Here is a 15498-nt window from a genome sequence, read left to right as displayed (position 1 = left end):
TATATGCAAAGAATCTAGACTTGCCAAAATAACTCTAAAAAAGAACAAAGTTGGAAGGCTAACACTACCTGATTTCAAAGCTAATAAAGCTATAATAGTCAAGACAGTGTGATATTAGTTTAAAGATAGACAAATATATCAATGGAAAATAAAAGAGAATTTATAGACAGACCCACACATATCTGGACAACTTATTTGACATAGGCTAAAAAGCAATTCAGTAATTCAGTAGAGAAAGGATAGTCTTTAACAAATAATGCTGAACAGTGGAATATCTATAGGAAAAAAAAGAAAAAAAAAGAAATTTCAATCTATACCTTGCATATATAGAAAAGTTAACTCAAATGGATCACAGACTTAAATGTAAAACCTAAACTATATAACATCTAAAAGAAAACAAAAGTTTCAGAGATAATATGCCATAAGGATAAGCTATAAAAGAACATATTGATCAATTGGACTTTATGAAAATTAAAACTTCTGCTTTTCAAAAGATACTGTTAAGAGAATGAAAAGACAAATCAGATTAGGAGAAAATATTTGCAGTGCATATATCTGATAAAGAATATATATGCAGAATATATACATATGTCTAGAATATGCATAGAACTCTTAAGTCTCCATAATAAGACATCAACAAAATTAAAATTTTTGTTCTTCAAAGATACCATCATGAAAGTGAAAAGACAACCCACAAGAAAATTTTTGTAAATTATATATTTGATAAAGGACTTTTATATAGAATACATAAAGAACACTTACAACTCAATAATTTTAAACACCAAATAACTCAGCTTAAAATTAGGCAAAGGATTTGATAGACATTTCTCCAGAGAAGATATACAAATGGGCAACAGGCACATGAAAAGATGCTTAACATCATTAGCCGTCAGAGAAATGCAAATCAAAAGCACAACGAGTTGCCACTTAATAACCACTAAGATGGTTGTAATAAAAAAGACAGATAATAATAAGTGTCTTTGAGGATGTGGAGTCATCAGAAACCTCACACACTGCTGGTTGGAAACCAAAATGGTATAGATCATTAAAAAACAGTCTGTCAATTTCTAAAAAAGGGTTGAACATAGAATTACCATATGGCCTAGCAATTCCTCTTTCTGCACACACATACAAATAAAACATAATTGTATTGGAAAAACCCAGTCCTCCTTCCTATGTCTCCTTTATTTTTACACAGAATACTTGACTTCCGACACTTCTGGTCACCAAATGTGTGGGGGTTTTCCCCATAGCAATAAGCAATTCTCCACGACACGAGCTGGGTGTCCTGCAATTTAATTCAATTCTGACACCATCTACAGATCCCACAGGTTGAGAGCTCAGTCCCACAAAACTGCCACCCACTTTAGGTGCCAATCACAAGTACAGCTGACCCTGGAATAACACAGTTTTAAACCACGTGGGTCCTCTTGCACACAGATTTTTTTCTCGATTAAATACAACACTTTAAATGTATTTTCTCTTATGATTTTTCTTAGTAGAATTTTCTTTTCTCTAGCTTACTTTGTATATACCTGTATATAATACCTATATATATACCAGCATATAATACCTATAACATAAAAAAAAAATTGTGTTGACTGTTTATGTTATTGTTAAGGTTTCTGGTCAACTGTAGGCTATTAGCAGTTAAGTTTATGGGGGGCCAAAAGTTATATGCAAAGATAATAATAATAATAATAATTTAAAAAGGGGAGGGTGCCTGGGTGGTTCAATCAGTTAAGCTTCTGACTCTTGATCTCAGCTCAGGTTTTGGTCTCAGGGTTGTGAGTTCAAGCCCTGCATTGGACTCCATGCTGGGCATGGAGCCTACTTAAAAAAAAAGTTATATGCAGATTTTTGACTGTACAGGGGTCAGCACCCCTAACCCCCACGTTATTCAAGGGTCAACTGTAGTAGGTCCCCAAGTTACCTACAACGTCCATCCAACTTGGATATAAAACAGAGCTTTCCATGACCTCCTCCCTCTTTGGATTTAATCAGTTTGCTAGAGTGGCTCACAGAACTCAGGGAAATGCTTATTTGTGTTTACCTCTTTATTACAGGATACGATAAAAGATGCAGATGAACAGTCAGATGAAGAGATGCTTAGGGCGAGGTCTGGGAAGGTCCCGAGGACAGGAGCTTCTGTCCCCATGGAGTGAGGGTGTGTCACCCTCCTGATTTGTGGCTGTGTTCACCAATCTGGAAGCTCACCAAATCCCATACTATTAGGATTTCATGGAGGCTTCCTCACATAGACATGACCAATCATTAGCTTCATTTCTAGCCCCTCTCCCTACTCTGGAAAATGGGCCGGGTGGGGGATGGGGAAGATTCCAAGTTTCTAATTATGGCTTGGGTTCTCTAGTGACCAGCCGCCATCCAGGAGCCCACTCAGAATCTCCTTATTAGAACAAAAGATGCTCCTCCTGCTCTTAGCACTTAGGAATTTACAAGGGATTTAGGAGCCCTGTGTCAGTGATAAGGCTAAAGACCAAATATTAGAACCAGAGATGCTTCTAGCACTTTTATCATTTAGAAAATTACAAAAGTTTCAAAAGCTCTGTGCTAGGAACTGGGGGCAGAGACCAATATATATATTTTTTATGATTTCATGAAAGTCCACACAAAAACTTGTATATAAATATTCATGACAGCATTATACATAATAGCCAAAAAATAAAAAAAGCCAAATATCTATCAATTGATAAATAAATAAATAAATAAAATGTGGCATAGCCATATAATAGAAAATTATTTGGCAATAAAAATAATAAAGTACTGACACCTGTTACAACATAGATGACCCTTGAAAACATGCTTCGTGAAAGAAACCAGTCACAAAATGACACTTACTACATGGCTTGATTTATATGAAATAACCATAATAGGCAAATCTGTAGAGACAGAAAGTAGATTAGTGGTTGGTGGTGGGGAAATAGAGGAGGAAGGAGGGGAAGTGGTGAGTGACTGCTAATGGGGCCGGGGTTTCTTCTGGAGGTGTTGAAAATGCTGAAAGTTGATTATAATGATATTTCAAAATCTGGGATTATACCAAAAACCACTGACTTGTTCACGTTAAATGGGTGCATTGTTTGGTATATGAATTATATCTCAATAAACCTGCCATTTCAAAAAGGATAAACATTGAGGGGGAGGGATGGACCCTCCAAAAGGAAGTGGGACTTTTTTAGGGTGATGGGAATGCTCTGAGTCTTGATCTTGGCAGTGGTTAATGGGACATATAAGTTTTTTAAACCTCATTGCAATGTATGTAAATGAATCCACAACAAAGTTGATCTTGTAAAAACTCTCAATAATAAGGACAAAACAACCTCATTTTAAAAATGGGCAAAATATTTGAACACATGCTCACCAAAGAAGATATACAGATGGCAAATAAGCGTATAAAAACATATTCAACATCATTAGTCATTAGGAAAATGGAAAGTAAAACCACAATGATACACCACTACCTGTTAGAATAGCTAAAATTAAAATGATTGACTAGGCATTGGCAAGGATGTGTTGGAACTGGAACTTTCATACTGCTGCTGCTAATGTAACATGGTACAAACACTGTGTAAAAACACTTGGCAGTTTCTTGAACATTCAACATACATCTACCACATGATTGAGCTATTCCACTTCTAGGTATTTACCCAACAGAAATGAAAACATCCATACAAAAACTTGTACATTACATAAATGTTTATAAGCAGTTTTATTTGTAGTAGTGCAAAACTGGAAACAATCCAAATGCTCATTAACAGGTGAATGGATAGACCAGTTGTGGTCTATACTACCCAACAATATCATAGAATGAACTATTGAGTACACGGTGCATGATTCCATTTATGTGAACACAGTAGGAAATGCAAACAAATCTATAGCAGCAAAAATCAGGTCAGTGGTTGCTTGGGGAGGGGGCTGGGAAGGGGCAGGAGGGAGGTCACAGGGAAATTTTGGGAGGTAAATGGATATGTTCACGATCTTGTTTGCGGTAATAATTTTATCGGTACATGCATATGTCAAACCTTATCAAATTGTGTGCTTTAAATATGTGCAGTTTATTGTATGTCAGCTATACCTCAATAAAGGTATAAAAACAAAGAGAATCCATTTAAAGTTTCTGGCTTGCAGTGAGAGTCTGTTTTCTCTAATTGCCCCTTGGCTCCACACTCTGAGATTACAGGCAGGAGAAACCTCCCACCCTGGCCTGAGTAGGATTCCCTATTGGAACCCAGTTCCGGCTCTCAGAGTTGCCCATGCCCCTCCCAAAAGACATTTGTTAGAGGAAAGAGGTCAGCAAAGACTTCTCTTTATGCTCTCCAAGAAAGGCTGGTTTTTTTAGTCCATAACATTTCTGTGCTCACACTAGGCCTTCTTGGTGTCTTGGCTTTAATAATTATTTCTTTATTTTGTGAATTTTCTTATGGCCGCTAACGCAAGTCAAATCATCCAACCCTACCAAATTAATTCTACCAATATTTTTTAAATACTAAGTCTATGTAAGATACGTGACAAAGATGTATAAGAGCCTATGTCTAAAAGGAACTCATAGCAGAGGAGGGTTTGGGGGCTCACATGAGAATACTAGTGACTTACGGAGAGGCAGAGTAGGGATGGCATATGGGAGACTGCAGATAAACTGACATGGGGGTTACTGAGACTAGAATATCATCTGATCCTCCCTCTTTGAATTTTATGGCCTTATCCTGACACCCAGACTCCCTTTTTCTTCCACTGCCAAGAAGGTTGCAGATCCATCCAATGGAAGAAGGGGAAGTGTTTCCTTGCTATTTGTCTTGCTTGCTGCCTGTGCCTAGAGCGATGGAAAGCTTCTGAGCTATCTGATGACTTGGGAAGGTCTGGTGTTTTCTATCTTTGCCTCTACTGCTATCTGCCACTTCCAGAGATGTACTAGCTGAGCTCGTAGATCTGATTTATGGAGGACTTCTAAAGACAACTTTCAGCTGTGTATTTGTATGCAGCTCTCTGTATGGGCTACTCGACAGGCATTCTGATTTAGGGGGAGAAGCATATGCATCTCAGAAGGAAGCAGATGCTGCATAATCAAGAATAATTTAGAAGGAAAAGAAGGTGAAAGAAGGACAGACCCTATATCCGATGACATTAGAAAGTTTTGTGCCCCAACTGTCCCCTTTCTGAGGCTTCTGGGTGCTTTTCGGATCTCAAGCAACTGCACTGGGATCCACAGGCCCCATTCTAATAGCTTGACATGCAAGTAGGAAAGCCGCCATAAGAGGTGTGAGCTATGGGTGACCCAGTGCCCCCAAGCCCAGCTGCTGCCATGGAAGGCATTGCATTGTTAGTGGATGAGGCAGAATGGGCCCTCAGTGAAATTTCCAAATCTACAGCCCAGTTAAATGTGGGACCCATGGTATTTGGCTGAAAAGACAATCTGTGGCTGCTGCTGATGTTTCCTTGGACCTGAGCCTGCTGGTCAAGTCGGGGCAGCAAGTAGTCATAGCGATGGCCATGACGACAATGAATGGGCTTTCAGATTCAAACAGATTGAAACCACAGCCTGTTTGTTGCCTCAGAAAGAAGGGCTTAACCTCAGGCAAAATAAAAAATCACAACTTCCAGGTCTTGGAATGACTTGTGTTCACCAGTTGTCTACAAAAATTGAGATCTTTGGGTGCCACAGTCTCCTTAGTCAGGAGAGGGGGCAGCGCATAAAGTAAATGTCCCTGGAGCACCATGCTGCTCTTGTCTGGAGATAGAATGTTTTCCTTGAGTGCTGAAGAAAATGTCTCTTTATGGGACTGTGATGGCCCTTTTAGTAGGTCATGCACCTTTGTACACAAGCAAGCAACAATTATTAAATTATTCTCTTCCAACTCCAAGAATCATGCCAAGATTCATTTGCTGAAATGTCTACCTGAGTGGAAAAGGGGAAATCTCTGTGGTGTCTTGTAAACTGACATCTTCTCCAGCTTCCCTCAGAGTTTCTAACCCCAGATTTGCCGACAAGTTGCCCTTGCCTCTCTTCCCATTGTTGCTGCTCACTGGTTCTCTTCCAGCCAGAGAAGCCACATAGTGCACCTTCTAGCCTCATCCACCATCACTTATCCTCTTACTTGTCTACTGAATGTGATATGGTCATTTTCACCTCTGCTGGGAGTGCTTTTCTTGGGTACTGCCTGAACAGTTGCCCATTTTGGACATACTTCTGTTTTTCCGTTTCATTGAAAATCCAGAGGTATAGAACCATGGAAATGGTTAGGTAGTGAGAAGGTAGGGTTGCAGGCCTCTCCATGTGATGGTGCTCATATTTATCTTCAGTTTTAGTTTGTGTTACTTAATGAATGGACTTTAAAGTGTCTAGGTTAGTACCTGATACATACTAAGCAGTACACACATGCTTGTGATCATCATCACCATAAAAAAGATTTTATTTATTTATTTGAGAGAGAGACAGAGATAGCGACAGAGATAGTGAGAGGGAGCATGAGCAGGGAGGAGGGAGAAGTAAGTTCCGTGCTGAGCAGGGAGCCCAATGCCGGGCTCGATCCCAGGACCCTGAGATCATGACCTCAGCCGAAGGCAGATGCTTAACCGACTGAGCCATCCAGGCACCCCCATCATCATCATCCTCATAAAATATAGAACTATGACACATGCTTCATAATTTACCTAAGTGATTTCATGGACTATCCTGTTTCACGTTCTAGAGTTTCCAAAGCTTACCAATTTTGCCCTACTGGAATATAGAAATGTTCCATTGGACTACTGGGGTGGCATAGACAGGACTTCCAGCATAGACATGACCACTTGGGCTATGAGAGCAGTATAGACTCCTACCATCCTTTCTAGATGCAGTGCTTAAGACATTCTGAGGAACACTCCTTGCATAGTTCCTGGCACATAGGAAATATCTAATATATGCTAACAGATTTACTTCCTGATTATCTCTTGCCATCAAAATACTGCACTTGGAGGCCCGAGGCCAGGGCTCCATCAAGCAGCTCTGCCTGTGGGGCCCAGTAGAGCCCCTTCTCACAGCCACCCTGGTGCTTCCTATCTTTAGGCTCACACTCCTGGAGGAAGTGAGTTTAGTTGCCCGCAAAGAAGCAAAGGGATTGTGCCTTCCTCCTCTAATTCCTTCTCCTGCCTCCAGTCTAGGTGGTTATTGTTTCATCCCTCAGCTGGCTTTCTCTTATTTGATAAGCAGTTTATGCTAATACTCTTTCCCTTTCCAGATCTTTTGTTTTACAGGATAATGATCATGATAACAACAATCTCTCTCTCTTGTATCGTGCTTCATAGTTTTTAGATCACTCCCTCTGCAATGTTCTTTTCCCTCAAAACAAGTGGGTGGGCAGGCGGAAATGTGCCGTCATCATTCCCATTTTACAGACCAGGGTGGGGCACTCAGAGATGCTCACACTTTCCTAAGGTTGCACAGCTAGGAAGTGGCAGAACCAGATGTAGAATTCAAGGGCTTCCTGTCAGGTCCTTGGTGTTTTCAATACGATCTCCTGTGGATGAGTGGCAGGTGTGGAAGTGCAGAGCTGGAAATGAGTGAGCCCCAGAATGATGAACAACGGAAAGGACCATCGCAGCCATGCTGTAAGAAACAACTAGGGTACATGGAGAATGTCAGCATTGTCTGTCTTGAAGTGGATAGAGTTAGGGTCTAACAATGAGAATTTAAATAACAAAAAGTGTAGCAACATCCAGTAAGAACTCCATTAGTTGAATGAACAAAGGAACGAATAGTATCAAAGAGAAGTACATTCCTTAGCTTCTTTCTGAGGACATGCACATATGCTTATTATCAATTTTCTCACTTTAGGAAGAGAGAATGCAACCTCCTAGAACAGTGGTTCTCAGAGAAAGCATTTGTGAACTCAAGGGGACATTAGAGAGTGTCTGGAGACAGTTTGGGTTGTCACTACTGGGGAGAGAGTGCTACTGGCATCCCGTGCGTGATGACAGGTGATGCTGCTAAACATCCTATAATTCATAGAACAGCCCCACACGACAAAGAATCATCTAGCCCAAAATGTCAGTAGTGCCGGAGTTGAGAAACCCTGCCCCTGAGGAATAAACATTTCCATATGTGCCCAATTTTTGGCAGAGAGACAATCACGGCATGAACCTTTTTTTGGGTCTATGACTAGTGGGTAATGGAGTTCTTAAGGGAAAGAGAAGAGCTTCAAGAATTGTGTTTGATTCTAAACCAAACACTGGCTCAGCTCAATATTTGCTTCCTCTCTACAAAATTGACCATATCCTCCTATGTGGATAATAAAGTGATAAAAATAAGTGCCAAGTGAGGCTTTACAGGAATATGCCCCCAAGAGTTGGACGAGTTAGATCTGAAATATTGATAATTAATCTATCCAGATCTTGAGAATGGAGAGCCCTATTGAGAGTCAGAAAGGTCAAGAAAGAACTGATTTTAAAAAAAACAATGTGAAAGGATGAGAACTCCATGGAACGTCAGGAAGAAGTCTTAGAGATTATGTAATACTGTTCCTTTTCCACGTGGGGAAACCGGAGTTCCAGAGTTTGCACTGATGATGGCATGGTGGGACCCAGACTCAAGATCCAGAGTTATTGAGGTACAACAATGCCCCAGAATACACTTCTGTGTCATTGTAGTGTGTACAGGGCCAGGTCTGATGGGGGTATTTCCTTGGTTTAGTCGGGCATTGTTGACTCAGACAGGGAGGAATCTGAGAAGTGCTATCCTCTGAGATATAGGTCCTTTTGTACAATGTGGACAAAATAATACTAACACTCATACTCAAAGTTTGCACATCATGTTGCCCTTTCTGATACATTTTACATGCTCTTTTTTCCCATTCAGGCCTCTGAACACGTAGTTCTTTTTGTCTGGATTGCTTCTTTTCCTTTTCCAAATCATTCTCTGGTTAGCAGCCCATCCCTCCTTCTGTAAATCTTTCCCCTACTCACCCCCTCTCCATATGTTCACATGTGCATGTGTGCACGTGCGCACACACACACCATATAGAACAGATCCTTCCATGCTGCATTTTATTTTTATGCTTTGAAAATGCTTTTGCAGTACAATAACCTGCATCATGTTGGATTTTGTGAAACCAATAAACAACACCCTCTTTATTCCCCTATTGAATTCAGAATCAATTGAGAAATAAGGCACAGTTGTCAAACAGATGGAAATACAAATATAAACTTTATTGGTAAAATTTGCTAGAGAACATGGCTTAGGTCTACAGCCAAATGTGGTTCGCCCCAGCGCTAAACTCACCCATCCACTCCTACACGGAACCACAAATGTGGGGGGCAGTGAGTGAGACGATGGAAAGACTGGGGCCCCCATACTTTCTCTTTCTGTGGATTGGTAATGTTTTCCTTCTTGGGAACAAAATATTTCAGAGTTGACATCAAAATATACAGTCTGTCTCTTCTGTTCGGCTGTGGGGAACTTGGGTGCGGGAACACCGTATAGTCTGTCTTTGTTTTCTCAGCTCAAGTTTGGCGCCTGGTCTGTTAATGAATGATGTTAGACATTCTTCATGTTTCTTTCTTCTGCCTCATTCCATTCATTTCAAACAAAAGTTTGATGCTGCTGATTCCTCCCCTATCCCCTGCCAGGCTACACCCTACCCCAAACGTTACACCAATCAATGTCACAACGCCCCCGTGAGGTAGTGTTCCTCCCTCTTTTATAGAGGAGGGGAATGAAACTCAAGAGTTGTTTAGTAACCTGTTTACTGATCAAGTCAGCCAACAAGCAATGGTAAAGCCAGGGTCTGTGTGTTGGCCTCCAGAGTCCACATGTGTTACGGAGTTCTCACTTACTAGCGCAGAGATCATGTTTCTGTGTTCTCTTTCAAATTCTCAGCCTGTCCCAACCAAGCAGGACTTTGAATAGACTTAATTCTTAATCCAGTGAGTTTGTAGGCTTAAGAGTTAGCTGGATTTAGTGACCTAGTTACCATTAGACACTATCCTGCTAAACGATAGTGGGATAGCTTGACTACGAGACCACTGAGCTCTGTGTGGTCCTCCAGCTGGAGCCCATTTTCCCAACAACAGGGCTCCTCTTTCAAAGTCTTCACCCATCTAAGGCCTACCTTCAGGTCAGGAGGCTTGTCCTGAAAAAAAAAAAAAAAAATTAGCCCTGCTGGACAAGTATGTCTGTGTCTCAAGGACATATTCCTTCTCAATCAGTGTGTTCTGCCTACCTGGTCAGGACCTCATTGACCTTTCCCAGCAGATCCATGAGCTTACCAAGATCTTAGACTATTTCTAGCTTTTTCAGGTATTGCCCTGGAGTTAAGCTCTGGTACATGGCATCCCTAAACCAATATCTGCCTAGTCTCAGGGGGCTTGGGGCTCAGGTGAGATCCTAGCCCACTCTTTTCTTTTTCTTCCATCATCTCCTAGCACCCAGGGGCAGAGCACCATGTTTTAAAGCTAGGACCCATCTTTTGTGAGGCAGTGAGGACAAGTAAACTACATTAGTTATCTCCAATTTTATAGATGAAGACACTGAGATCTAAGGAGGTTCAGAGGCCTACCTGAGGTCACACAGGCCTGATGATCTGGGAAGGAAATGAGGGCTTAGAAGACATTGGTCATTTTATCTCTCCACACCCAATTTTGTCTCTTTGCAGTATAGCCAGACTCTCCCTCCTGGCCTCTATGGGCCCCCTCTTGCCTCTTCAATCAGGAGGACATAAAATGAGAGGGAAGAGAGAATAAAGAAAAGACAAAAATCTTTCACAATTCAGCATAGCTCTAATCCAACATGACAAGGCCAAGTCCATCTTTTCGTGGTGCCAATTACTTAAAGGGCATCGATGCCATGGCACCATTAAAGTAATAGGAAAGACGGATTGTAGGACATTGAGGATCAATGTGCTAAGTGTTGTTCAACTTGTTCAATGAAATAAAGCATTGGATCATTAACCTTACCAATGTCAATGTGTTGTCACTATCAAATTCAGCTAAATGAATGTCCATGGCCTTCATTAAAGAGTGCACTTTGAGGTAACTAATGTATTAATACCTTATTGGCAGATAATAAAAGGAGAGGCTTTCCAGGACAGGGCAAAAAGTGTGGACAGAAGCTGAGAATATTTGATGGAGAAGGGGATAGTGACAGATACAAATGCAGAGATGTGGACTGGGTCAGTAATTGAGAGGGAGGTGGAAGGATGAAGAAAGGAATGCACAGAGCTATATGAACACTTGTCTCCTTGATAGGCATGTCTGGAGTACACAGAAATTGATGGTGGACTGGAGATGAAAGCTGCAACTTTCTAGTTTCTTTCCTTTGGGGATATCTATCTAGTTTACAAGGGGTTAACTCATCATTTTTGACCTCGATCCAGCTCAGAACCTCAAAGAAATGAGAGAGTGCTTACAGAGAAAGCAGTGAGGGGTACAGTGTGCACTAGATGGCTGGCCTCAGAAACATCTGCTTCTTCCTCTTGCCACCCTGCCCCACTGTCCCAGGGTGGTGAGAACCTGTGGAGGAATGTTGGCTCATTGACCAAGGCTGGCTTCTTGGAGTGGAGGCAAGAGCAATGGATGAGAATTCAAGCGACTTGAGTTTTGCTTCTTTGTCTTGCTGCCATTGGCAAGAATTTCAATTCCTGAATTCAGCCCTGCTAGATAATTGTGTCTCAGACATATTCCTTCCTGATCAGTGGGCCTCTTTGCTCAGGACCTCATTGCTGATTCCAATCTCTGGATCTCGGTTTCTTCATTTGTAAAATGAGGGGCTGAGAGGACTCTAGACAGGTTTTTTTTCAGAGTCTTAAGCATCTGTGGGATGATGTGCAGGACTCTGAGGGAGAACAAATGCAGGGAGCAGCAGGAATCCAGTCCCTTCCCTTCATTTATCCAGAGTAGCTTGACTTGCATACATGTGTATTAGGCTTCTGCATAATATTTCACTGGAAAGATGGACCCCATTGCCAAACAAGGCAAGACAAACAAGCAAACAAACAAATTTGGAACAAAAACCTTGGACCATGTAATCCCCAACATTTAATAATTTTTAACACTAAAATGTACCAGTTGAAAAGTGATCAACACAGTCCATCATTTAGTCTTTGTATCTAGCAACTGTCAATCAGACAGATTATTTTCCCCCACTAACAAGTGCTCTGATTATCTTGGCACCACGTAGAAATAGCTTCATTGTGTTTCTATAGTTGGTACATGCATTAAATGCCTCAAGGACTGATAAAGCTCCTGGGTTGGGTGAGAGCATTTGAAAGGGAGCCAAGTCCAGTGGATGGAAAGGGAATGAGTTCTCTGGATTGGGGGATGGGGTGAGGGTACGGATAATAGTGGATAAAAAGGCAGAGATGCTGGTGTAGGGATGAGAGGAGGGATATTGGGCAACCAGCATGGTGGCAGCCAAATAGGATTTTGATTGTCCAGTAATTTCTGGGAACAATTTGCCCAGCTGCTCCAAGTTCTGCATTACTGGCCCATGCTGGGTGATTTTTTTGCCTCCATTAGACGTACGTACTAAGTGTCTCATCTATCATAAGTTTCTGCTGGGGGTGGCTGAGTTTTACTCTTACTCATTCTCCAAACTATCTGCAAATGTTTCCCAGAACCCATAGAAGTTATACATTATAACTTCTACATTTTATACAATATGAAAGTTTACATTTTCGATTCTTAATCACAGCTTTGCAAAGGATCCTCCAGTTGGGCCAACATTGCCAGTAGCTACTCTGGGGTTCTCTCCTTGGTTACTTGTCCTCATGTGAGGATTTCCAAGTCAATCCCCACAAGAAATGCTTGCATGGAAATCACACAAATTAAAACAATGGAGTTAAAAACACGGACTTCTAGTTATTTTCATGTGTCTTCTTAGAAAGCAAAGTGAGTGTCCCTTGGGTCAGGAATGATTGTTTTGAAGAAGGTTCTTTCATCTGACTGTACTCATTGCAGAAAAGAGCCATTATCTTTATTTATTTTATTTTATGATTATTATGTTATTATTGGTATTATTTATCTCTACCAGGGTTTCCCAAAATTATCTCATGGTATGAATTCCTTGGGGTACTTGAAAAAAATACATATTCTTAGGCTGCTTCCCTAGATCTTAAATCAGTAGATATAGAATTGTTGCCCAAGATTTTGTCAATAAAAATAGAATGAGGTGGCTTCAATGATTTTTCTCATCACAGAAGTTTGGGAACCACTGATCGATATAACTGAGTGCCCAGCCAGTGACTGGCACCAAGAGTCCCCAGCAAACGTTGGCAAAGAATAAAGGACACTGAGGATGCAGGATTAATGATGCAGGCCTAGCCTAATGAGGAAGAGAGGGACACATGGGAAAAGCTGGCGCAATCCTCTGTTTTCTGAGAGCCTAGTACTGGGTTAGAGACTAAGTGTATTTCAGACACTCATGACCCCCCACCCCCATCTATATCCTCAGACTAGCCTCATGGAGCCTGGATCTGGAGTCAGCAGATAGTCAGCTGATTCAGCGGGCAGGAATTTAGACCTGCCCCTACCCCCACAATAGTGCTCTTCACAGAAACAAGGGGTAGATCCCAAGTAGGCATCCGGACTGCTGTCCTTTCTGGGCTCTTAGTGGCATCTATGTCCCCCTGCAGTCTCCTTGCTCCCTTTCTGCTTTTCTCTACAAGTGGAATCACATCCTTATCCTCCGCTGGCCCACACGGATTTCACCAGATGCGCATTTCTGCTTCACGAAGGAGTAAGGCTCTCTGAGGTTGTGCTGTGCTCGCCTTTTAGAAGACACTTTCAGAGTGACTTCCCTTCGCTCTCCTATTTGTCCCAGATTGTTGACAGACTCTCTGGCTTGAGCTTTTCTGCAAATATGCCCCCTTGCCCTGTCTGGCTCTCTGAATCTGTGGGATTTTGCATAATTTGATGATATCTGATTGAGCACTGTGCACTGGGGCGAGGGGCTGGGGACCCAAGGGGAACAGTATGCACCCTTCCTAACTTAGAATTTAGGGAGAAATACAAGACCAGAAAACCAGTGCTGGCTAAACAATGTAAACAGTGCTAGCGTAAGATTAAGAACAGAATACTACAGGACATCACAGAAGGGATCTTACCTTAACCCTGAGTGTATCAGGGAAGGTCTCCTGAAGGAAGTGCTCCTTGATCTACATCTTGAAGAAGTCAGCCAGCCAAAGAAGGAAGCTGGATGGGAATTCTAGGAAGAGGTACATAAAAGCACATATTTTTAAAATTAGATTCCTTGTGTTTTTATTATTTGACTACCCTGGTCTTGGACTGTATTACATTTAGGGAAAAGAGTTTTGGGATCAGCAGTCAGAAAACTATTTTAGTTATTTTCCTCTTTTCAATTAATCATATGACCCTGGAAAAGTCACTTCTTTTCTCAGTGTCTCAGGATTTATTTCTGTAGGGAGTTTGAAAAAAATAACCTTTATGTCCTTTCTGGTGATTCTACTCTGAATCTCCCCATAGTACATGTTCTGTCACTGAGCACGACAAATTGTTCTATTCTCCTTGTTATGTGTGCACGTGTATGTGTTTGTGGGTACCCATGGGCACTCATGTATGTACGGGTTGCTAAAGTCTATCTGTGTATAACTGCCTTTGTTGTGGAACTAAAGTATATGTTCAGGGAGAAGACATATCTATATATATTTTTTTATTAGGACATAATACAGTACATAACACATACACACATGCACATGCATGCATGCGCAGACACACACACACACACTCTCTCTCTCTCTCACTCATCCTCTTTTGAGTAGACCGCCCAAGACAGAGAAGGGGAGTGGAGGGTGGATGAAGGAGAGCAGAACATGGGGCTGTCACAGCTTGTGGCTTAAAAATGGTTTGAGTTGCAATTAAAAAAGGCAGAGGCCAAAGGTTACTCCCTGGCATTTCACTCAGAGTGGATAATTTTAGAGGGTGATGTGTCTCAGCTTGTTGAGATATTCTGAGGGACTTGCAACAGCTCAAGTCTGGCCAGCCCGAAATAAAAATCAAAGAGGCCGACACATTCAAAGACACTAGAGAGAAGGAGCGCATTGGCAGATGTTAAATGGAAGAAAAACTCCGTTTGATTGACGCTGCTCCTGGATCCTTATTTCTTGATTAATAGTAGAGATTGGATAATTTTTAAATTATTAATTATTTTCAGAGAGCATCCATGATATCAGGTAGTCTTAGGCAATTCTGTCACGGGGAAGGTTAAATACTCTCTGTACTTGATAATTACCTAATCACCATGACTCCCTTACATGAATTCTGCCCCGAATTCATTATGACTGCATTGGGTTTTTAAAGCTCGTGTGGAAAGAAAGAAAGCACCCTGTTGTTTGCACTGATTTCGCAGTGAGTAAAATATCCTAGTATACCGAGCTTATCCAGGACAGTCTAGGATAGATTCTCCTGCCAGTGAGTTAAATTTGCTCCCAGATTCACCTTTGTGTATCCAGAAGCAAGAGGTGCAAAAGGAAATGCAAATGAGCTTCTACCTAG

General features: G+C 41.4%; 1 long non-coding RNA gene across 1 annotated transcript; it reads right to left on the bottom strand.

Moving 5' to 3' along the window:
- Positions 1-9177: 9177 nt before the first annotated feature.
- Positions 9178-14808, bottom strand: LOC118541126 (uncharacterized). Its single transcript, XR_004919965.2, has 3 exons — positions 14748-14808; positions 14091-14191; positions 9178-10121 (listed from the first exon to the last, which is right to left on the bottom strand). It is a non-coding gene; the product is annotated as an uncharacterized LOC118541126 (long non-coding RNA).
- Positions 14809-15498: the final 690 nt, after the last annotated feature.

The sequence above is a fragment of the Halichoerus grypus genome, chromosome 7 (assembly GCF_964656455.1).
Source record: "Halichoerus grypus chromosome 7, mHalGry1.hap1.1, whole genome shotgun sequence".
In the NCBI taxonomy this organism is placed as follows: domain Eukaryota; kingdom Metazoa; phylum Chordata; class Mammalia; order Carnivora; family Phocidae; genus Halichoerus; species Halichoerus grypus.
This window is presented reverse-complemented; position numbering and strand designations above follow the sequence as displayed.